Below are 24,161 nucleotides of genomic sequence, written 5' to 3' on the forward strand. Positions count from 1 at the left end.
CACTCAGCGTAGGTAGAAAATGGGTGAAGAACCATGCATCATGAAAAGGAAAGCATGATTTCCATAAAAATACCCTGAAGCCAACTGATTTCCGAAGCTCATCTCCTTGGGTGCCTGTGGATGTTTTTCCTCTTCAGGTGAAAGGACCTGAAAACATCTCACCCTTCCCCTGCCTTGCCTGTCTCCCTGACATGGGGTCTGTCTCTCTTGGCTCTGTCTTTTCAGGAAGTAGAGACATGAAGGAAGCAGTAAATCCATGGACAAAGGCGCTCACCCGCTCAAAGGTGTTTCCAATTTCTTTTAGACTGGCCGTTAAACACCATTAACTCCAGGAAAAGCTCAAGCTTCACATACTTCTTTGATTTTCAAATATAATAATTTAGAATGTTTCAGAAACAAGTAAAATGGGTGACAGTGTTGATGACCATCTTTAAAGCAGAATAAAAAGACCAGCAGCTGAGAGACATGGGCGGAAAATGAAGGGACATTCGGATCGGTCAGAAAAGGCCATTTCCCTGAGAAGACAGACACGCCTTTAATCCCAGCACTCGGGAGGCAGAGCCAGACGGATCTCTGTGAGTTTGAGGCCAGCCTGGGCTACCAAGTGAGTTCCTTGGTGCAAAGCTACACAGAGAAACCCTGTTTCGAAAAACCAAAAAAAAAAAAAGAAAAAACTGAAGAGAGAAGTTACGGAAGAGAAACACCCGTGGCCAGCGATTGTAAGAAACAATACTAAGCCACAAATACAGAAAGAAATCACATTAAAATTAATGTCTAACACGCAAAGAAAAAATGGCAAAATTGATTTTGCTTGTTTATTTATTATTTTTTTTCTTCCGTTTTTTCGAGACAGGGTTTCTCTGTGTAGCTTTGCACCTTTTCCTGGAACTCACTTGGTAGCCCAGGCTGGCCTCGAACTCACAGAGATCCGCCTGCCTCTGCCTCCCGAGTGCTGGGATTAAAGGCGTGCGCCACCACCGCCCGGCTGCTTGTTTGTTTTTGTTTGTTTGTTTTGTTTTTCTGAGACAGGATCCCTCTGTGTAGTCCTAGATGTTCTGGAACTAGCTTTGTAGACCTCAAACTCACAGAGAACCTCCCTAGTGCTGGACTTACAGGTCTGTACCATCCCGGGCTCATGGGCTCATTTGCTTTGTTTTGAAACAGAATTGCACATAGCCCAGGCTAGCCTTGAACTCTGTGTGCTGAAGAAGTGACCTTGAATCCCTAATCTCCTGCTTTAATTTCCTAAGTTCTGAAATGACTGGTATGCACCGCCACCCCTAACCAAAAGGGCAAACTTTGCAAATTTGATAATATCTGGTATTATTAATAAGGGAGGAATCAGACACCCAGATAACACTATGGAGAATGTAATAGTACAACCTTTTTGTGGCATAAATTAACCCCTAATAATCAAAATTTTAAATGTCTAAAGGCTCTCAGTGGTAGAGCACTTGCCTGGTATGTGCAAGACCCTGGGGTTTGGTCTCTGAACTGCAAAAAATAATGATGACACAAAATACCTCACTTTTTGTACCAGCACTGCTGATATTAGGAGCTCATTCCTTGAATAAATTCACTAGAGGGGTGTTTCCTGAAGAACATTTTCTTAGTTAGGGTTTTCATTGCTGTGTAAAGACACCATGACTACGGCAACTCTTTTTTTCTTTTTCTTTTAGTTTTTTCGAGACAGAGTTTCTCTGTGTAGCTTTGCGCCTTTCCTGGAACTCACTTGGTAGTCCAGGCTGGCCTCGAACTCACAGAGATCCACTTGGCTCTGCCTCCCAAGTGCTGGGATTAAAGGCGTACGCCACCACCGCCCGGCATGGCAACTCTTTTTATTACTTTAGCCAGCCTGTGACTCTGGTCTTGTCCCTAGGACAGAGTCTGTGGTCCAGTTATGGCTTCCATTTACTCAGGGGACCCACCTCCCAAAGCCAAAGCCCTGGTCCTTCTGCTGGGCAAACAGTAAGAGACAGAGTGGTAGGCTGCTGGTGGTTACATGTCAGCTGGGAGCCCGGGGGAGGCCATTTTTGAGCCGTGCTGTGAGAAAGCTTCCCACCTCTTCATCCTGGTAGGTCCAGGAGACCAGGAGTGCCTCAGTACCAGGGTCCTCTGAGTGGGCGGCACCCTTGATAAGAATGGACTCCACAGTCACAGAGCCATCAGGGAAGGGGCTGTACACGACGGTCTTTGAGAGTGTTCTTGAGGTGGTTGTACACATGTAGGGCTGTTTCTTGCTCCTTGCGTGTGTCCTGCAGGTACATACGACAGGTGAAGCACAGTTGATGCTCAGCCAGGCCCAACTCCTTGAGGGCTTGCTCTGAGGATACCCGCCGGAAACTACTGTCTTCCGTAGTCAATGTGCCACGCAAGAGCAAGAGCCGAGGCTTTTCGGCCTCAGGGAGCAGTCCCTGCACCATCTCCCTCTTCAGCAGCCCCAGGGAGATGCTCACAGGGATGCTGGGGCTTGTGGGCAGCGTCACTGTCTCACCATTGGCCAGCATGTAGCAGCTGACCCGGAATCCCTGCTCAATCTTCTGCCTCAAGAACCCCATCTTCTTGGCCTCGCCATGCACCAGCAGCACGCTCCGGGCTCTGCTTGTCCCACCAGTTGCATGATGCCCTTGGCATCAGCATGGGCACTGAATGACATGCATCCCACTTGCGTCTTTACCTCCAGCACCTGACTCCCCTCCATCTCCAGCTTTCATTGCCCACTAAGGGTCTGGTGGCCCACAGTGCCTTGCACACAGTAGCCAGGCATGATGACCATGTTCTTCTCGTTTCCTGCCCACTTTCGAAAGATCTGCAGAGATTGGCCAGTATGCAGCATCTCAGGTGTGGCAAACACAACCATGGGACCTGGGTTGTCAGCAAATGTCCAGTCAAAGGCTTTGATGTGCTAGAACTCAAATGTGTTCCTCTGGACACATGTCTTACGTATTTTCTGGTTGGTCCAGGTGATGAAGAGTGTGTAGTAGTGGTTGGCCTTCTCTGTCAGGCCTGTAGAGAAGTAGATGGGCACCTTCAGGTTCATGCGTTCCCAGAAGGTCTCCAGCAGGATGCAGAGATCTTGTGGCCGGCCCAGTGCAAAACACAGAGATCAACACCTTCCCATCACGCTCCACAGTCTCATGAACTTTCTTAAGGAAATCTCCCTCTCTGCAGCATTTGGAGTCTTGAATGATAGTTGCATACGTGGATTCTGTGATGAGCAAGTTGGGGTGATACTTGTCAATCCATGCAGCCCCCAAATGCTGGTCTAGGGTCATGTACCGCCCGCAGAAAGGGCTCAGACCTCCCGCACAGTTTAGTTAGGCCCTATGCCCAGCCACCGCGACTCCCACACACAGCTACGGCAGCTCTTATAAAGAAAACATTTAATTGGGGTAGTTTGCTTACAGTTTCAGAGGTTCAGTCCATTATCATCATGGTGGGGAGCATGGTGGAATGCAGGTAGACATGGTACTGGAGAAATAGCTGAGAGTTCTACGTCTTGCAGGCAGCAGGAAGTGGACTGAGACACTGGGCAGTATCCTGAGCATATGAAACCTCAAAGCCCATCCCCACAGTGACACACTTCTTCCAACAAGGCCATACCTACTCCAACAAAGCCACACCTCCTAATAGTGCCACTCCGTATAAGCTTATGGGGGCCAATTACATTCAAACTACTACAGACATCAAATTTAAAATGACCAAAATATCCATCAACCAGGTACTGATGTGATTAATTCTGATGCACTTGTAGGGCAAGCTAACTGACTGCTGAGCTCCAATGTAACCTAAGAGATGCCAAATAAGTGGGGTGTATACTTTGTATTTCTATTTCTTTTTAAGATTTATTTCTTCATTTCTTCACTTATTTATTTATTTATTTATTTATTTATTTATTTATTTATTTATTTATTTATTTGGTTTTTCGAGACAGGGTTTCTCTGTGTAGCTTTGCGCCTTTCCTGGAACTCACTTGGTAGCCCAGGCTGGCCTCGAACTCACAGAGATCTGCCTGGCTCTGCCTCCCGAGTGCTGGGATTAAAGGCGTGCGCCACCACCGCCCGGCCTCTTCTTTTATTTTTATATGTGTGTTTCCCTGAGTGGTTTTATGTGCACCATATGTGCAGGTGCTGGTGGAGACCATCAGATCCCCTAGAACTAGAGTTACAGGCAATTGTGAGCTGCTTGATGTGGGTGGAGGAATCGAACCCAGATCAACCAGCAGAGTGGATAAGTGCTCTTAACCACTGAGCTATCTCAGCAGCCCCTACCTTGTAAAAAGTGAATAATATACACCAGTATTAACATTTTTACCTACCTGGATGCCCATGGAACCAGAGATGCTGGTGCTGTCTGTGGGGAGGGGCTGTGGGTGATGACTGAGGAGAGAGGAGCCCTTTATCTCAGACTGGAAGAATCCTTCCGCTCTTCGCAAGCTAACATCCTATTCCATGCATGAGAACATAAACCGATATCCTCGCGGTTGTAATGCTGAGTCCATCGTGGTTTTCTTAATATCTTTGGCATTAAGCCAAAAAATGTTTTAGTTTTGTGCTTTGTTTCCTTTTCTAATTTTTATTACAGTTATTCATTTATTGTGTGTTCAGGGAGATATGCATGTGCCGTGGCTCATGAATGGAGGTCATGGGGGAGTTGGTTTTCTTGTTCCACCACGTGGGTCCCCAGGATTGAGCTGAGGTTGTCGTGTCTTAAGTGCCTTTATCCACTGAGCCATCTTGCTGGCCCCAGGCTTGGTGTGGTTTTAAGGGACGCTCTAAGTCAATGGAGACGAGTAGAGAACACTCATGTGTATCTGGGTGGAATTTCAGAACTTAAAGGGGAACACACATATGCTTCCAGAAAGAAAAACAGAGGCCAAATACAGATCGGGGGTGATAGCTGCCCTGATGTCAGAGTTCAGAGCAGTTGGCTGCTACAGACGAAAAGCATGGTTTTCCAAGTTTTTAAAAAATATTTGGGGCTGGAGAGATGGCTCAGAGGTTAAGAGCACTGACTGCTCTTCCGGAGGTCCTGAGTTCAATTCCCAGCAACCACATGGTGACTCACAACCATCTGTAACAAGATCTGGTGCCCTCTTCTGGCCTGCAGTCATACATGCTGTATACCTAATAAATAAATAAATCTTTAAAAAAAATATTTGAGTCTGAAACTTGATAGTCAATTTTCCACCCGGAATGAAGAGCAAATAAAGACATTTTCTGAAATTCCATGAGTCAGATAATCTGCCACTACCTGCTTATGAGGAAATTACTTCAGGGGCTGGAAAAGTGGCTCAGAGTAAAGAGTACTGGCTGCTGTTTTGAAGGACCTGTCTTAGGGTGTTTATTGCTGTGAAGAGACACCATGATCACAGCAACTCTTATAAAGAAAACATTTAGCCGGGCGGTGGTGGCGCACGCCTTTAATCCCAGCACTTGGGAGGCAGAGCCAGGTGGATCTCTGTGAGTTCAAGGCCAGCCTGGGCTACCAAGTGAGTTCCAGGAAAAGGCGCAAAGCTACACAGAGAAACCCTGTCTCGAAAAACCAAAAAAAAAAAAAAAAAAAAAAAAAAAAAGAAAAAAAAAGAAAACATTTAGTTGTGGTGGCTCACTTACAGTTTCCGAAGTTCAGTGCATTATCATCATGACGGGGAGCATGGCGGTGCGGGCAGATGTGGTGCTGGAGCTGAGAGTACTAATCTTGCAGGCAACAGGAAGTCAACTGAGACACTGTTGGTGGTATCCAACATAGGAAACCATAGGGTGGTATCCTGAGCATAGGAAACCTCAAAGCTTGCCCCCACAGTGACACACTTCCTCCAACAAGGCCATACCCACTCTAACAAAGCCACACCTTCTATGAGCTTATGTGGGTCAATTGCATTCAAACTACCACATTCCGCTCCCTGATCCCCATAAGCTTATAACAATATCATAATACAAAATGTATTTAGTCCAATTTCAAAAGTCCCCATAGTCTATAACAATCTCAATAATGTTTAAAAGTCCAAAGTTCCAAGTTTCTTCGGAGATTCTGAGATTTATGTAATCTCTTATCTGTAATCCCTTATAAAATCAAAATGAAAAAACAGATCACATACTTACAATATATAATGGCACAGGACATACGTTACCATTCCAAAATGTAGGGTAGGGAGCATAGTGAGGAAATACTGAACCAAAGCAAGACCTAAAACCAGCTGGGCAAACTCCAGACTCTGCATCTCCATGTCTGATGTCAGAGCTCCAACTCCTTTCATCTTTGTTGACTGCAACACATTTCTTTCTTTATTTGGTGATTTCATTTAGATTGCCTTTTTATATGTATATATTTTAGGAAGTTTCTACTGTGTTAGGTTTCCGTATTACCCCTCAAATGCCCCTAAATTTTAGCTGCTTCTATCTGTATTCCTTCCCACAATCCCCTTACCCTCCCTACTTGATCCCCCTGTTCCACCCCCATCCATTCATATTATAGTTATATATTATCTTTTCTATTTCCTTTCCTAACAAGATCTCTCTGTACCCTCTAGTCCTTTATAACTACACTCTGTGGTTCTATAAATTGTTGCTTGTCTATCATTGACTTTACAGCTAATATCCACATATAAGTGAATACATAACATAGTTGTCCTTCTGGGTCTGGGATACATCACTCAGAAAGATTTTTCTCTAGTTCCATCCATTTGCCTGCAAATTTCATGGTGTCTTTTTTTTTTTTTTTTTTTTTTTTTGAGACAGGGTTTCTCTGTGTAGCTTTGGAGCCTGTTCTGGAACTCACTCTGTAGACCAGGCTGGCCTCGAACTCACAAAGATCTGCCTGGCTCTGCGTCCTGAGTGCTGAGATTAAAGGCGTGCGCCACCATCGCCTGGCTCATGGTGTCATTTTTTTAATAGCAGAGTAATACTCCATTCTGTAAACGTACCACATTTTCTTTAGCCATTTCTTCTGATGAGGACTATCAGGACTATTTCTAATCTTTGGATATTACGAATAGAGCAGCAGTGAACATGGTAGGATAAAGCATCCCTTGGGCACATCCCTAAGAGTGGCACAGACAGATCCCTAGGCAGATCAATTCCCATCCTTCTGAGGAACCACCACACTGATTTGTAACATAATCCTCAATGATATATATAAAATTATATATATAAATATATATATATACCATGATCCTCAATGGTATGTATATATTATTATTTTATATATATATTAAGGGGTTCTATGGGGAAAACAGACTCACTGATACAGGATAAGGTAAATCCAGTTGCAGAGTCCTTGGAGAGCTGGGGACCAATAACAGGCTGCTTCACGCTGTCTGATCCAGTCTTTACCACCCAAGAGACCACAACCCCCTTTCTCCTCCCTTTTAAGCAGTCATATAGGCAGATAAGAAACACCAGCTCTATCAGGCCAGATAGCCCAAGGTCATGGGCAGAGCAAATTCCCACTACAGGTTCCACTTCCTGTTAGCAGTTCTCCTTGGCAGGTATCATATGACTCTGGTATCTCTAACATCTTGGGTTCTTCAAGGCAATCCAGGCTTCAAATTCAGGGTTTCACACAATGACCTCTCTACTAGGCCTCCATTCAGGTATACCCCTGAAACATGCCTGGTCTCAGCAGCTTTCTTTAGGCATGGAGGCAAATTCTATACCGTTTTTTTTTTTTTTTTCTGTCCTTAACTATAAAGCCAGAACCACATGGCCAAAGCTGCCAAGTTGTGCTGTTTACTGGGGCTGGAACATGGCACCCTCATTCAATTACATCTTCACCAGCTTTTTGTCCTTCACTGACTAAGCTTGGCTGTCCTGAAACTTGCTCTGTAGACCAGGATGGCCTCAAACTCAGAGATCCATCAGCCTCTGCCTTCCCAGTGCTTCTATTAAAGGTGTGCCCCCCACACATCTGGCTCTCAGACTCTTTGGACAAGGGCAAAAAGCAGCCACTTTCTTCACAAAAATATCACAAGAATGATCTCTAGGCAACATACTAAAATTCTTCTCCTCTGAAACCCTTTGAGTGAGCCCCCAACAGTTCAAATAACCGTTAGTATGTCTGTCTTCCATTCTCCTACTAGTATGGCCATTAAGTATTGATTAAAGCATTCCACTGCTTTCATAACTCAAATACCAAAGTCCTTCCATAATCCTCCCCAAAACATGGTCAGGTCTGTTACAACAATACCCCGGTTGATACCTCTGGTATCAACTTCTGTCTTAGTTACAATTTTTATTGATGTGAAGAGACACCATGACCATGGCAACTCTTATAAAGAAAACATTTTTAAAAAAGATTTATTTATTTATTAAGTATATAGTATCCTGCATGCCAGAAGAGGGCAACAGATTTCATTATAGATGGTTGTTAGCCACCATGTGGTTGCTGGGAATTGAACTTGGGACTCTGAAAGAACAGCCAGTGCTCTTAACCTCTGAGCTATCTCTCCAGTCTCCTAAAGAAAACATTTAATTGGGGTGGCTTGCTTACAGTTTCAGAGGTTCAGTCCATTATCATCATGATGGGGAGCATGGTGGCATGCAGGCAGACATGGTGCTGGAGCTGAGAGTCCTACATCTTGCAGGCTACAGGAAGTTGACTGAGACACTGGGTGGTATTATGAGCATAGGAAACCTCAAAGCCTGCCTCCACAATAACACACTTCCTCCAACAAGGCCATACCTCCTAATAGTGCCACTCCCTGTGAACTTATAGGGGCCAATAACATTCAGACTACCACAGGACCCAAGCTCAACTCCCAGCATCCACATGAAGGTTCACAACCATCTGTAACTCTAGTTCCAGGAAATCCAATGCCCTCTTCTGACCTCAGCAGGTACCCAGATGGCACACAGACATACATGGAATACCCATAGAATAAATAAATGACTTTTTTTAAAAAGTGTCCCATTAAAACAACCAATTATTAAAAGAACAGCTGAGGGTTTTATAAATGGAGCTGAATAATGAGAAGAAAAATGAGATGATACTTGTTTGGACTGTGGTGTCTGGGATAGTCTCCTTTGATCTGTAGATGCTTAATAATCATCAGAGTTGTTTGTTTGTGACAAGGTCTTACTTGATAGCACAGGCTGATCATGAACTCACAATCCTCCTTTTGGAGTGCTGGGATTAGGATTACATGCATGGACTATACCACACCTAGCTTAAGATCACCCACCTTGTTTCATCTGTGATGTATGTGTGTGTTTGTATGTGTATGCAGATGCATGTTCATGTGTGTAAGTGCGTGTGAAAATTAGAAGCTGATGTCAGGTGTCTTCTTCAGTTGCTCTCTACCTTCAAAAAAAGTTAAGATTCATTAACTTTTAATTTTCATTTATGTTTATATGCCATTTGTGTATGGGTGCCCATGGAGGCCAGAAGAGGTCATCAGATCCCCTGGAACTGCGATTACAGGTAGTTACGAGCCACCAATGTGGATGCTCGGGTCTGAACTCGGGCTCTCTAGAGTATCAGCAAGGGCTTTTAATTGCTGAGCCACTTCTCCATCTTCTACAATAATTCGGTCTCCCACTGAACCGGAAGCTCACTGATTCAGCTATTCTAGCTGGTCTGCAGGTCTCATGGACCCTCCTGTGTCCTTCTCCCCAGCACTGGGAATACAGACACACACTGCTACACCTGGATTTTACATTCGTGCTAGGGATTTGAACTCAGGGCCTCATGCTTGCACTGCAAACACGGGACAAAGGAAACAGAGTAGAATGTAAATATTACAATCCTTGACAAAATTAAAAGGAAAAATAGCTCTGGCAGCCAAGAAGCTAAGTACTCACCCCCTTCCCTCTCTCTCTCAGACAGGGTTCCGTGATATGCCCCAGGATGGCTTTCATAGCTCAAAAGCATCCCCAGACAGAACTGAAGTGAACAAGCCTGGCTGTGTTCCAACAGTACCTTTGTGCACAAGACAGTACCTCCCAGCCCCAGGGTGATTCTTTGCCACCCTAGATCTAAGACAAATTCCTCAGGAGGGATGACAGGGGGAAATTACTCAGCAGCCACAGATAGAGGCAGCTGGATGGCTACATATCTGAGTCAGAGAGTCCCCTTCCTGGCTTCCCTGGGCCTCCACCTGGCTTGTAGACCCAGAAGTTCCTGTGTCATAGGCACCAGACATAGAGATGCTCTGTCAGACAGAAACTGGGTTTGTTTTTACAGTCAGCCTAGAGACACACACCTTAATAGTGTCTTAGAACATACACACAGATTTATTTTGTCACGTAAAAGCCTGAAGGGTGGCCACCCAGGCCGGGAAAGTGTACAAGACCCCACCTGTGTGTGGTCCTCATCTACAGAGTCCAAGCCAGTGGCTGCTGAAACTGTTACCGTCTGTCCACCACAACCAACCAGCAGGAAAAGGAAAGCAGTCTGAGTCAACCCTCCTCACCCTCTCTCTGTCTGAAGGCCCTTCCCAGAAACTGTATTTTTATCTGCCTGAGGCTCAGGCCTCTGCGGCTGTATCTAATTGGAAGTGGTGAAGATGTCCCCTTTAGCTTTAAGTGTTACCTGGAAAAGGAAGACAGACACCAGATGGCCAGCAGTCTCTGTCTCAGTTGCCTGGAGGAACGGTGAACTGGCAGAGACCTGGGGTTGCTTAGAAACACAATTCACAGGGAGGGGGCCCCTCCAGCAGAGGATGCCAGGATGCCTGGCCCGCTTCGTGGTCCTGCAGGATGGCAGAGACCTCTTGCTCAGAAGGCCCACACTAGGTTTCATGGTGGGCTGTCAGCATCTTGAAATTCTTAGTAATTTTATTGTTGAGCTTGTTATTTTTTACACGAAGTCTGTTGGGGCAATGGATATGAGTCTGAGAGAATGCATACCATGATGGCCCAGGGCTTTGCAGCTCCTGCCCTCATACTGCATTGCATCAGTAATGTCGGCCACGGCACTGCCAGAGCACATCCACCTGAAACTCAGGTCCACACTTGGGCACTGCTTTGCTATTTTCCTGCCTCTTCCTCCTCCTCCATTTTTTTTTTTTTGCATAGATTTGTTAGCTTTTGTGCATTCTGTACATATGGAAGTCAGGGGATAATTGTGGGGGTTGGTTCCCTCCTCCTACCACATGGGATCCAGGGGTCAAACTCCGGTCATCAGGCTTGGCTGTACCTTTATCCACAGAGCCATCTCACTGACCTTGCTATATGTGTTTCACTGTGAAGTTTAAATTAGTCTTATATTTGGCTCTTTTATTTTCTTTCCCCTTTTTTCCTTTTTCTTTCTTTCTTTCTTTTTTTTTTTTTTTGTTGTTTTGTTTGTTTGATTTTGTTTTGTTTTTGAGACAGAATCTCACCATGTAGCCCTGGATGTCTGGAACTTGCTGTGTAGACCAGGCTGTCCTTGGAATCACAGATATTCACCTGTCTCTGCCTCCTAAGTGCTAGAAGTAAAGCTATTTGCCACCTCCTTTTAAGACAGGGCCTCATGTATCCCAAAATGGCCTCAAACTTGCTGTATAGTTGAGGATAACCTTGGCTCTGGTCCTCCCATGTCAACCTCCCTGGGATTACAGGCACATGTTCCTCTTGGTTTGTGTGGTGCTGGGGACCAAATCTAGGGCCTCACGCATGTGAGACAAGAACTCTCTCAATTTAGATCCATCTCCATCCCTGTGCAGTTTTATAAGTGCAGTCCAAGAGAAGTGGGGGTGTGCCCATCCCCTGCCACTGCACTTGCAAATGCAGTACCCCAGAAGTGTTTGCCATATCCTAGAGTCATAGGATTCTGCCAGACCCACAGTGCTAAGATCCAAGGTGGCAGGCCATGTCTATGACTAAAACAGGGCTTAGAGGCTGCCCTTGCCATCCAAAAGTGAACTCATTTTGAATGTGAAAGGAGGCAGGGGTGGTCTGGAGAACACAAAGAATTAAGGAACAGTCTTTTCGCAGTACTTCCTTGTTAGCTAGTCCTTTACAGTGAACCTGGTAACAGACATGTAGGGCAATCCAGCCATCCCTTGACTTTTCTGCCCTTTAACTATCAGGGGAAAGAGGCAAAAATGTTGAGACCGTGTGTACCTATCAAGAAGTAAAACTATGGGCCAGGGAGACGGCTCAGTGGATAAAGCACTTGTCCCACAATTATAAGGACTGGATCCCTGGAACCCATTTAAAAGATGGGCATGTGGTGGTTGCCTGTAATCCCAGCACTTGTAAGACAGAGACAGGAGCCCAGGGCAAGCTGGCCAGCTAGATATGCAGAATTGGCAAGCTCTGGGTTCAGAGAGAGACCTTGTCTCAATAAATAAGGGGAAAGCTACCGAGGAAGAAACCAGACATCCACTTTGAACCTCTGCATGCACATACCACACAGACACACACACACAGACACACACACACACACACACACACACACACACACACACACACAAGAAGCAAAACTAGGGCCAGGCAGTTGTGGCACATGCCTTTAATCCCAGCACTCAGGAGTCAGAGGCAGGTGGATCTCTGTGAGTTCAAGGCCAGCCTGGTCTACAGAGTGAAGTCCAGGACAGCCACCAAAACTACACAGAGAGACCCTGTCTCAAAAGACCAAAAAAAAAAAAAAAAAAAAAAAAAAAAAAAAAAAAAAGAAGAAGAGAGGAGGAGGAGGAGGAGAACTAAAAAGTTCCTCCTCTGAGCTGGGGATGTCACTCAGCTGACAGAAAGCTTGCCCAGCACTCAGGGAGTTCTGCTTTCTATCCCAGTACTGCATAAAACAGTGTGTAAGATACATTCCTATAATCCCAGCATTCTGGAGTTGAAGGCAGGAAGATCAGAAGGTCATCCTTCATCATACATGGAGATCAAGGCCAGTGTAGGTGAAATGAAATCTTGGCTCAAATAAAAACAAAACAAGGTCACATGACACACATTTCTATTTGTTCTGATAAAAATACAACATGCATTTGTTAGTCTATGAAACAAACTATAAACTTCTCATAATTTTGTATGTGAGTTAAATACTCTTACATTTTCTTTTAAAACAGCAGGGAGGAATATAATGATGAATAGTGTAATTCATACTAACTGAAAAATTTTCATTTTCCCTTCCTTAGAATGACATTAAGTAGCAAATAAAATGGCACAATAAATAAAGAAAAAAGAAAAACATTCAAAGTTCAGGATCTTTGGTAGTGCTTTCTGTATTCTGAGCAAGGAGGCCCTGCACTTGCATTTTGCCCAGGACCCTGCCCATCTTACAGCCAAGGATGAAAGAATACTGCTGCAGGATTTTGCACAGGAGGTTCACCTCCCAGCTCCCTCCTCTTCTCCTGCTCACAGTGAGGAGGCAGAGATCCCAACATACGAGGCTCCTGTTACTCAAGGAACCTGTGCCCTGGGCACAAAGGATCCTCTGCATATACAACCCCCGGTATAGCTTAGGTGGATACAGTGGGGGCTCTCATTTAGCATATACCCAAACTGGCATCTTGGGGAGTGGAAGAGAAAGTGGACAATTTAGAAAGACAGAAATTGGAGACCTTGAGGTTTTTTTTTGTTTTTTTTTTTTCTTAAAGATACTTTGGAAAACAGCCAAACAAGGGTGTGCTACTCCAGACAGACCCAAGGCTGCTCTAAGAAAGTGGGGTGTATATGGTTAAAAGGCAAGGCTAGGCTTCCCCACTGCCCAGAGTGTGGGACTACTGAGGATGATCTGATGGAGGATGTCTGTCTGCAGGTCTGCTACTTTGAGATTTTGTTCATATTCTGTCTCAAATAAACTCTTTTCAGCCAGGTGTGATGGGGCATGCCTAAAATCAAAATAAGGTGGTGCACGCCTTTAATCCCAGCACTTAGGAGGCAGAGGCAGGAGGATCTCTGTGAGTTCAAGGCCAGCCTGGTCTCCAAAGCGAGTTCCAGGAAAGTCGGAAAGCTACACAGAGAAACCCTGTCTTGACAAACAAACAAACAAAAAAAATCAAAACAGGGTCTCATGATGCAACATTTCTATGTGTTCTGATAAAAATGCAATATGCATATGATAATCTATAAAAAAACAACAAAATTTGGGAGGTGGAAGCTGGAGGATCAGCTCAAGGCCAGCCTCGCTGACATGAAATCATCTCAACAAACAAAACATAGCCATAAACACACAAAATGTTTTATGGGGAATATTTATATTTTAGGAAACACATATTGACACAGACAGGGGTAAAGGGACATGATTTATATAACAACCTCATAAAGGGATGGTACTACCTTATACAAAGTGCACCTACTGGGACTCAGTATACTGGTCCAGGGGGGTCTCAAGGCTTTTTGGTGCTAACAATCTGTAGGTGCTGACCCCTGTTCTTCAAGAGTCCTCAGCAAACTGGCTCACAACAAAGGATCCAAACACTACGGTGTATCACAGTTGACAGTTCCTCAACAGGCTCTCTCCTACACCTCCCCCTCCTAAGAGCTGTCTGCTGGCACCCAGCTAAAGGACAGGGTACCAAAAAGGAAATATCACAGCCAGAGTTCTTCCTGTCACTCCACAGGGGCTGACCACCATGTCCCTGAGCAGGAAGGAGAGGGACTTTTCTGGGTAACTTCACCTTTGGGTGAATTTATTCTATTTTCATGGTTTCCCTAAAATGATAGGAAGCTTGTGGTAAAACCCACTTCCTTCCCTTATGCTAGGAGGTCCTGCCCACATCCTCTGCACTGACCACCATCCTTTCTCTCTATTTTTTTTTTTGTGGTACAATAAATTAACACAGCTGACATAAAGAGAGGAGGGTGTATATACATATGGAGTTCAACTGGATCTCATCAACCTGCCATCTGCCTCCCTTCCCAGTGAGAACCATGCTTCTCTCTCACCTGGTAAACTAAAACACATCTTTGCTCATTTTCTTGCTCTCACTTTTATGCCTCAAACCTTTTTTCCGTGTTCAGGTGGGGCCAAATCAACTATAGGACACGAGAGATAACATTTTCATTGCAGATAAGCATAAGTGAGGGATAATTTTTTTAGTATAAATTTCACAAATATATAGAATATACTTATACTAACAAGTATTTACCTGAAACCCAGATTTTACTGGACAGTGTGAAGGTTTTTGTTTTTTAATATTTTGTTTTGTTGTCATTTTGAAGCAGGTCTCACTGTGAAGCCCTGCTTGGCTTGGAGCACTTAAACTTGTGATCCTCCTACATCTGCTTCCCAAGTACAAGTGTTCACCACTGTGCTCAACTAACATGAAATGTTATTTGCCAATTCTCATAACTCTTGCCTGTAGCAGCCAGAGCCATCCTTTAACACAGCAGTTCTCAACCTTTGGGTTATGACCCCTTTGGGGTGGACAAGTGGTCTCATATTAGATATCCTGTATATCAGATATTTACATTACAATTCATAACAGTAGCAAAATTACAGTTATGAAGTAGCAACGAAAATAATTTTATGGTTGGGGGTCACCACAACGTGAGGAACTGTATTAAAGGTCACAGCATTAGGAAGGTTGAGAACCACTGCTTTAAAATGTAAATTAGCTTGTGCGGCTCTTGCTCCCAATCCACTCACAGTTTCCCATCTCTGGTCACAGGCCCTCTGAGGTGGAAATCCCTATGTGTCCCTTCCCAGTGCTTCCTGTCCCTCACTCACTGGCTCTTCCTCCCCCACTTGCTCCAACCACAGGGGCCTTGCTTGTTCCCTGCCCTTCTCCCAGATTTCTGGTTCCTTCTGGTTTTACCCAGCTAACGTTACTTTCTCTGACACCCCTTTCAAACCCTAAGCCTTACAACTTTTACACTTCTCTCTGCTTTTTGTCTGTCCTACCGTCCAAAGTACCACACAGTATGTCCTCATAGATTTGAAGTGTGGGGTTTCTGAGGACACAGTCCCTGTCTTGTTGACCCTGCCTGGCAACTGCAGGCATTCAGTAAGTATTTTGTGAATCAGTGGGGAAACCCAAGGGCAGGAAATGCAGCCAAGAGAAGTCCAGGAATCAAGCCTTAGCTTTGTCTGTCCTCCACAGGCTTGTAGTAGTCTGGCTCTACTTTCCTTGCTCAAGGCCACCCTTGGCCACTGTCCTAGGTCCCACAGGACTTTTCTAGGCACTGCAGAGACTGGTAATCTATTCTTCCTTTCCTGCCCTTCCCCCACCTCCCCCACTTCTCTTTCATCTCTCCCTCTCTATTAGCATTTATAGTTTTTAAAATAAGTGAGTAGTGCTGATGGCTCAGTCATAAAGTGTTTGTCAGACAAGCATGAGAACCTGAGTCCAGTCCCCCAGAACCCAAAGAGAAGGTGAGTGTGGTAGCATAAGCTTGTAAACCTAGCAGTGGGGAGACAGACAGATCCCTAAAGCTTGCTGACCAGCCAGCCTAAGTTGAAGAGCTCCAGGCCAAAGAAGAGGCTCATGTTCTCTCTCTCTCTCTCTCTTTCTCTTTCTCTCTCTCTCAGATCTCACTAGGAAACCTCGTGGGCTCCAAAAGATCTCTCTTCTTAATATTTTAAAAAGCTCCCCATTAAGAGCTCACAGCAATCTCCATAGCTGTCACACCTCCCAGTAAAGGACTAGAGGTTGATAACGATGGAATATCCTTTTGGAATGAGTCTAAGATGTAGTCTTAGCTATACCAAGCCCTTTTTTAAATCAATAGACTCTTGATGCAATCACATCAAATAAATTAAACTCCAGATGCGACTGCACCAAACTTAAGGACTCCTTTAGCTTTACCAAAAATAAACAGGTTAATATAATTCTAACATAAATATTGCTATACATAATTACAGTTCTCTCAAACTTACATCTAAAAGCAAACTCTTAATAGAACCATTAACACTTTAAAAACTTTAGCAAAAATACATTTCAACCGGGTGGTGGTGGTGCACACCTTTAATTCCAGCACTTGGGAGGCAGAGGCAGGCAGATCTTTGTGAGTTCAAGGCCAGCCTGGTCTACAGAGTGAGATCCATGAAAGGCATAAAGCTACACAGAGAAACCCTGTCTCGAAAAAAAAAAAAAAGAAACATTTCAAAGCAATCTCTTAATATAACCATTTGTATTTCTTACTAACAAAACACAGTATAAACTTCTGATGCATCTGCATCAAACTTAAATAATCCCTTAACTTCACCAAACCATGGTGCATCAATATAAGTGTTAGCATAATAACTTAACATAAATATTACTACATACAATTATAATTCCGACAAACCTACATTCAAAAGCAATATTTTCAATATAACCATTAACACTTGAAAAGCTTTTTATACTTTAAAGCAATCTCTTAATAGAACTATACAAAACATAGGGTACATTAACACAAGTTAACATCAGTCCACTCAAATAACAAGAAATATTTTAAGAAATTAAATAGATGGAGGAATATTAACTCCCCCTTTCTTTATAATTTCTTAAACTGTATCTTGAGCTTGATTAGAAAAAAAAACCCAAAATTCTCCATTAAAACAGTTCCATTGTTAATATAAAACAAGTTCCATAACAGTTCCATTTTTACATGAACAGTTCCATAAAAAACAGTTCAATAAAATAGTTCATAAATCATCACCGTTGATAGAATCTATATGCATAAGTAAGTTCAAAATTGTCCCATTGCAATGAAATCACTCCTGTCCATCCCATTTCTTAAGTCCAAAAAGTTCAAAAAATAAATTCTGGTACCAGTTTTCCAAATATGAAGAAATGCATAACCAAAAACTTTTTGAGTTTTATCTCATTTTTTAAGTCTAAAGTTCAAAAAATGAATTCTGGTACCAGTCTTACACTTCCAAATATGAAGAATCATTTCACACAACCAAAACCTTTTTGCAGTTAATAATTTTAGTTCAAACAAGCATCTCTGAAACTTTTGTTCTCAGCCACAGAGGCACTTTCAGTTACAGCATTTTATGGCAGTCTTCCCCTAAGAACCTTGCCTCAAGAAAGAGTAACTGCCATAGTAACCGAGCTGTTACAAGTTACTCGAAAAAGCTCTCTGTGCAGCCAGCAAACAGAAACTACAAGGCTTTTGGCTCCTGGCTTTCACAGTCCCAGTCTGTCTGTCCTGAGGCTAGAGGGCTTTCAATTACCTCACACCTCACAGGCTCAAGGTTTTTTCCAGCTGCTATGAGCTGAGCCATGGCAATTTTACAGCAACCTTGGCTCCAGGAGGAAACTCAGCTACTACCTCCAGTCCCATTACCTGCTTCACTGGTGGCCCTGTGCTCAGCATCCCAAGTCCCAGACACCTCAGTATGCTGTCCTGCTTGCACAGCTGAATGTAGGCCCAGGGCAACTCCATGGTTCCAGCCATACCCTGCTGCTAGGAGCTCAGGCTGCATCAGTCTCAGCAGTTCTCTCAGAGCCCCAGTCTGGTTGTTCAGCCTGGAGCGTGGCTCTCACCTCTACAGCTCCCTAGGCTCCAGCACATCTCAGCTGCTCATCTGGCTGCTTCTCTAGTGTCTTCTCTGCTGGGCACTCACTGCCAGGGTCTGCTCTCTCTACTGTACTCCAAGCTGCTGCCTGCCATTTGCCTCTCTTGTGGCACAGAGTCTCTGCTTGGCTCCTCACTGTGGTTTCTTCTCAGCAGAAAGCTTGCAGCCCCTTGCTGCCCACTCTTGTCTCTTGGGCATCTGCCACCTGTGCTGCACTGATATCCCGCAGGCCTCAGCTGCTGCTGCCACTTGCACTGACTCTGTCATCTGCTGTTGTTGGTGGCTTCTAGAGCTTCGGAAGCCACCCTGACTGCCATGCTGGCAGTCTGCTATGGATACTGCTTTCTGTGTCCCAGGTCGGGAAAAAACCTACCTTAAGTTTACCTAAGCCTTCACAATATCTCTATACCTAAAGCCTATTCTATCCTAATGTACCCAAACCTACATTTCTTAAACTAAACTTATAACTTACTTAAAGTTATAACTTATAAACTAAACTTGAGAGAGAGAGAAACCTAGACAGAGAAACATAGACAGAGACAGACACTTGCTGCAGCCTCACTTTTAACTTGGGCATCTCGCCGGATGGTGGTGGCGCACGCCTTTAATCCCAGCACTTGGGAGGCAGAGGCAGGTGGATCTCTGTGAGTTCGAGGCCAGCCTGGTCTCCAAAGCGAGTTCCAGGAAAGGCGCAAAGCTACACAGAGAAACCCTGTCTCGAAAAAACCAAAAAAAACAAAAACAAAACAAAACTTGGGCATCTTTCAGTCACTTTACTTTCACTCCTGAGAATAAAATACTGTCACCTTTACAATTCATTATCAGCATACCTTACACCCTCAATGTTCCCTGACACTCCTTTCACCAAGTCCCTGGTCCCTGTTCGGGTGCCATTTGTGGGCAACCAGCCCCCACATTTTATGACCAGGGTACTCTTGAGGAGTAAGGGATAGGAGATTTAGATAGAAGGAAAGAAACCTACATGATGAGAGGAAAGATAGAAACCCAGAATAGCCTTGGGAGGGCTTGGATCAAAACCCAATGGCCCAGAACTTTATTCAAAAAGGCTTTTTTATAACAATGCCAAGGTACAAGGCAAAAGACCTCCCCCTTGCTAGATACAGTCAAGTGTAGACCCTTCCAAATACCTGGTACCCAGGTCCATGGTCCAATCATCCTTTTACACAGCCCTGCTGGTAAAGCAAACTCAGATCTCACTAGGAAACCTCTGTGGTCTCCAACATTAAGCTAAGCAGATTGGCTGCAAACAAGGACATCCTGAGTTTGGGTCCTGGCTCACTCACCTGCTTGCCACTCAACCTCACACGAGTGTCATCCTTACTGAATCAGTTCCCCCATCCACAAGCTGTCATTACAACATCTGCCAGTTCCCCCGTCCATAAGCTGTCATTACAACACCTGCTTTATAGGGAATTTGGGTGGACACACTGCAAGCTCATGTGGAGTCCAGCATGTAGGATAATAGAAATATTCATCTTCCAGAAATCATAAGGCCTTGGATACCCAGATATCTACATGAGAAGGAAAGAACCTATTGGCACCAATATACACAGGGCAATAGCTCACTGCCTAACATTTATATCTCTTTAATTCTAGAAAAGTTGTGGTTCCAATTCAATTATAAACCAAGCTGGTTTTGGAGTTGGAATATGACTCTCTCCTTCTCTAAACCAAAGCATGCTGCTAAAAGAAAAAAAAAAAGAGATTCTGTATCATATCAGAAGAGCTACCTGGTGTGGGACAGAAGAAAACCAGTAATTTAGGGACCATTGTTGTCAAGATTCTATTTGTTTCTATGCTTGTCCTTGCTTTTGGAGAATCCTTTCTCTATCCAGAATAAATCCAAACTTTCCATTTTAATATTAAAATGTTCAACAAGTTTTCTACAATAAAAAATAAGTCTTTCCAACAGCAATCTCTGAAGTCTCCAGAAGGAAGATGGGGCCCCACAACAATGACTCTACCCAGTCCAGAATGTTGTCATGGTACCCATGAGCATTACTCAATGACCAACTTTGGACTAAAAATTCTCCAGGACAGTTCCAAGATGATATGGTCCAACATACTACACTTCTAGCCAGAATCTCAGACAACCTTAACCATTACTCTGAGATTGGCTGCAGAATCTACAGCTAGCCCTATTGAGACCTAACTATCTGAGCTTTCTTACAGGATCCCACAGAGATACTGTTGCTCCCCCAAAAAAGCAGGAAGCAATTCTAAAAAGACGACACTCCCCTCTCCCAAAGGTTTCATGTTTCTCAGGGTTATGGATGATAGTCATAGGGTTGGGGATGGAACAAAAATTAGACTCAGTATTCTCCTTAAGAAAAGAAGAAAGGGGAATGGATAGGTATAGGATATTAAGGTAGATTATTGTATATACTTGTAAACTAATTTAGTAAAATATCAGCCTTAGATTATTTGCACAGTTATGGATTCTTATTCTTGTATGTTGATACAATGTAAACTATTTTTATATTCCTATTTAAGATAGTTTATATATTGAGACAAATACAAAACTATTTTGCTGTATTGTACATATATTTCTACTCCTCTGTAGACCAGGCTGGCCTTGAACTCACAGAGATCTGCCTGCCTCTGCCTCCTGAGTGCTGGGATTAAATTCGTGCACCACCACCGCCCAGCTAGTAATATTTTCAACATTAGATTTGCATACATTCAATGAATTACAGATTCAGTAATTTATGGTTAGACATTCAGACTCTTGCTAGTTTTTCAGTATCACAAATATAACTTGATTCTCCCAGTTCCACTGTGATTGTAGTTGTGATCAGTACTAGCTTTGATAGTGTGCTATTATCAAATATGGGAATAACACCTTGGGCAGCTCCTCAGCTCCCATCCCCATCCTCACTCCAAACCACACTATTTGCATAGGCTGGGAGTCACCACCCAACTTCTCTGTCAGAAATTTGCATCAAGGGTTGCACGTGAGGCTCTGGATGTGACATCCCTCTGGTATTGGTCAGCACATGGGATAGATGCAGTCCTTCCATCCCTGGTGCATCTTCTACACACACTACTTCGAATGCTGCTGAGAACTTTGCACACACAGCAAGCTGGTCCATGGTGCTATGGAGTACTTCTCTTCTATAGAGAAGTACAATAGTGTGCCTCTGCTTACTCTGCACAAACTTGTCTGCATGGGGCCCAAAGATGCACTGTTTAGATACAGGACTTCATACAGCCCTTCACCAATTCTGATCCTTTGGCTTCTCCCATGAATGCTCAACACTAGTTGAGGAATCTAATCTTAGGGTGATGAAAACTCAGATGCTCTCATCTCCCAAGACCCTCAATGAGAAGGAGAGGTCTCAGCTCCCTTAATTTTTATGTGTCCCATCTGGTTGGATCCATGAGCTCAATAAATAAATACAAGAGCAGGTAAACAACAGAAGAGCACACACATGCTATTAATTCCATGTGCACATAAGAATCTTTACCAGAGAGTGAATTGCAGAAGAAAAAAGTGTTGATTTTATGCTTTTCAGACAAACAACATTACATTTGTGAAAGAATGACAAGGCAATGGAGATTTGGATGAGGTAATGCCTTCTAGTGACATCACTAAGATGAATGGGGGCAAGGAAGAAGGTACAAGAAGATATAGTTCTGCATTTGTGTGTTTGGGATCACTGTAGCATTCCCAACCGCCAGGACCAGGGCCGTTTCTCTAGCCTTGTATAATGTGCAATCTTTTTTTTTTTTTTTTTTTGATTTTTCGAGACAGGGTTTCTCTGTGTAGCTTTGCGCCTTTCCTGGAACTCACTTGGTAGCCCAGGCTGGCCTCGAACTCACAGAGATCCGCCTGGCTCTGCCTCCCAAGTGCTGGGATTAAAGGCGTGCGCCACCACCGCCCGGCTATAATGTGCAATCTTGATTGTCAACTTGCTAGTATTTGGGGGCACCTGGCAGCTACATCTCCAGGCATGTATCTGGAATTTCCAGAGAGGATTGCCTGAGGGGAAGGCTCTCTTCTAAGCAGGCAGCACCTTCGGTGGATAGCCCGGATATAGAGAGATCCGAGGAAAGATCAGAGTCACCTGCCTGCCTTTGCTCCCATCCACCACTGCCATTACATATCAGTTTCTCTGGCCTCCCAATGTGGACTGAATACCAGCTGCTCTCCAGGGCATTTCCAGGCCTTCAACACCGGGCTGGGACTACTGAGGCATCCATTTTTGTGGACTAAGCAGCTACTATGTTCTCTGCCTTGTCACATTTTAGGATGGTTTTCCTTATTCACTTTATCTAGTGTCAGTTACTTGTATCATCACTGTGACCAAATGCCTGATGGATACATCTAATGGAAGGAAGAATTGATTTTGGCTTCAAAAGCTGCAGTGTCACTGTGGAAAGAGCACGGTAGAGCAGAGAGACCCTAGCAGCCAGGAAGCAGAGAGGGGATGCCAACTTTCTTCTTCCTCGTATTCCACTCAGACTCTCACACATGTTCAGGACAGACAGGTCTTCCCCAATAATAAATGGAAACAAAGACTCGGCCTAAAGGCATGCTTCACTGATCTCCAGGGAGCTTAATACAGTCAAGTCGACAATCATGATTAACCATCCCAAGTCTCAATGTTGCCTTCCCTGGGTCTGCTCTTACTTACTCTTCAACCCAAATCCCTAAGCTGCCCTGCACATTAGTAGGTATAGTCTCCTACTTGGATAGAAGGGCATCCTCCAACAGTACTCCCTGGGAGCACTGGCTCAGAGCCAGACCATCCAGAACTTTCTGGACATCGTGAATGCTCACCATCACCAAGAAAAAATGCCAACCTTCCTTTTGATTATTCCCTTGGTGTAAATTCCCAGGCGTAGAGTAGCATGGTCCAAGCATAACAATATTGTTCGTAGCTCTCAGTTCAGGGCCATAAATTGTCTCCCCGGAGTCACATGATAGATAAGCACTATGCATTATACCTAATCATTGCACAGTTGCCAGGGGTAGTGATTGTTTTAAATTTTGCTATTGTCCCTGACAAAATAATGATGTTCCCCTTGTTTTGATTCATGTCTCTGAGATTCCTGCAGGCTTTCATCTTTTGCCATGTTCATAGAAATGTCTCCACTCCAGTGATTTGTGAGTGCAGATGTTGGGTGACTTCTTTGGGCCTTAATTTCTTAAACCGATTTTTGGAAGCTCTTTACGTAACTAAGATGTCAGGCTTCTGTCTGTGGTGATTGCATCTTTGAGCTTTCATGCAGCCACACAAATCCCAGTCTCTTTGTCAGTCTTTAGTGGCTTTTCTCTCTCTGTTCTTACGTTAAGGCTTATAAATATATTTCCTAGTCAAAAAGTATCAGTATTTGATTCTGTTTTCTTCTACTTTGTCACATACGTTTTATATATATATATATGTATATATATATAAACATAATATATATAACTTAAATGAAATAAAAAACACTTTAGAATCATGCCATTTAAAATAAATTATTATTATTACTTATTATTATTAAGACAGAGTCTCACTGGCCTAAATTCACTCTGCAGATCAGGCTGGCCTCAAACTCATAGAGATCTACCTTCCTAGTGCTGGAATTAAAGTTGTTTGCCACCATGTCCAGTCTGATTTTTTAAAGATTATTTTATTATTGAATTTTATATGTACAGATATTTTGTCTGCATGTATCCGTGTACCACTTTTGTGCCTGGTACCCATGGAGGCCAGAAGTGAACATCAGATCCCCTGGAACTGAAATCATAGACAGTTGTGAATGGCTATGAGGGT

At 43.8% G+C, this 24,161-nt stretch overlaps 1 pseudogene; it reads right to left on the reverse strand.

Moving 5' to 3' along the window:
* Positions 1 to 1,983: 1,983 nt before the first annotated feature.
* LOC131914470 (integrator complex subunit 11-like) lies at positions 1,984 to 3,275 on the reverse strand (annotated as a pseudogene).
* Between the last annotated feature and the right edge of the window lie 20,886 nt (positions 3,276 to 24,161).

The sequence above is a fragment of the Peromyscus eremicus genome, chromosome 7, assembly GCF_949786415.1.
Source record: "Peromyscus eremicus chromosome 7, PerEre_H2_v1, whole genome shotgun sequence".
NCBI classification, from domain to species: Eukaryota; Metazoa; Chordata; class Mammalia; order Rodentia; family Cricetidae; genus Peromyscus; species Peromyscus eremicus.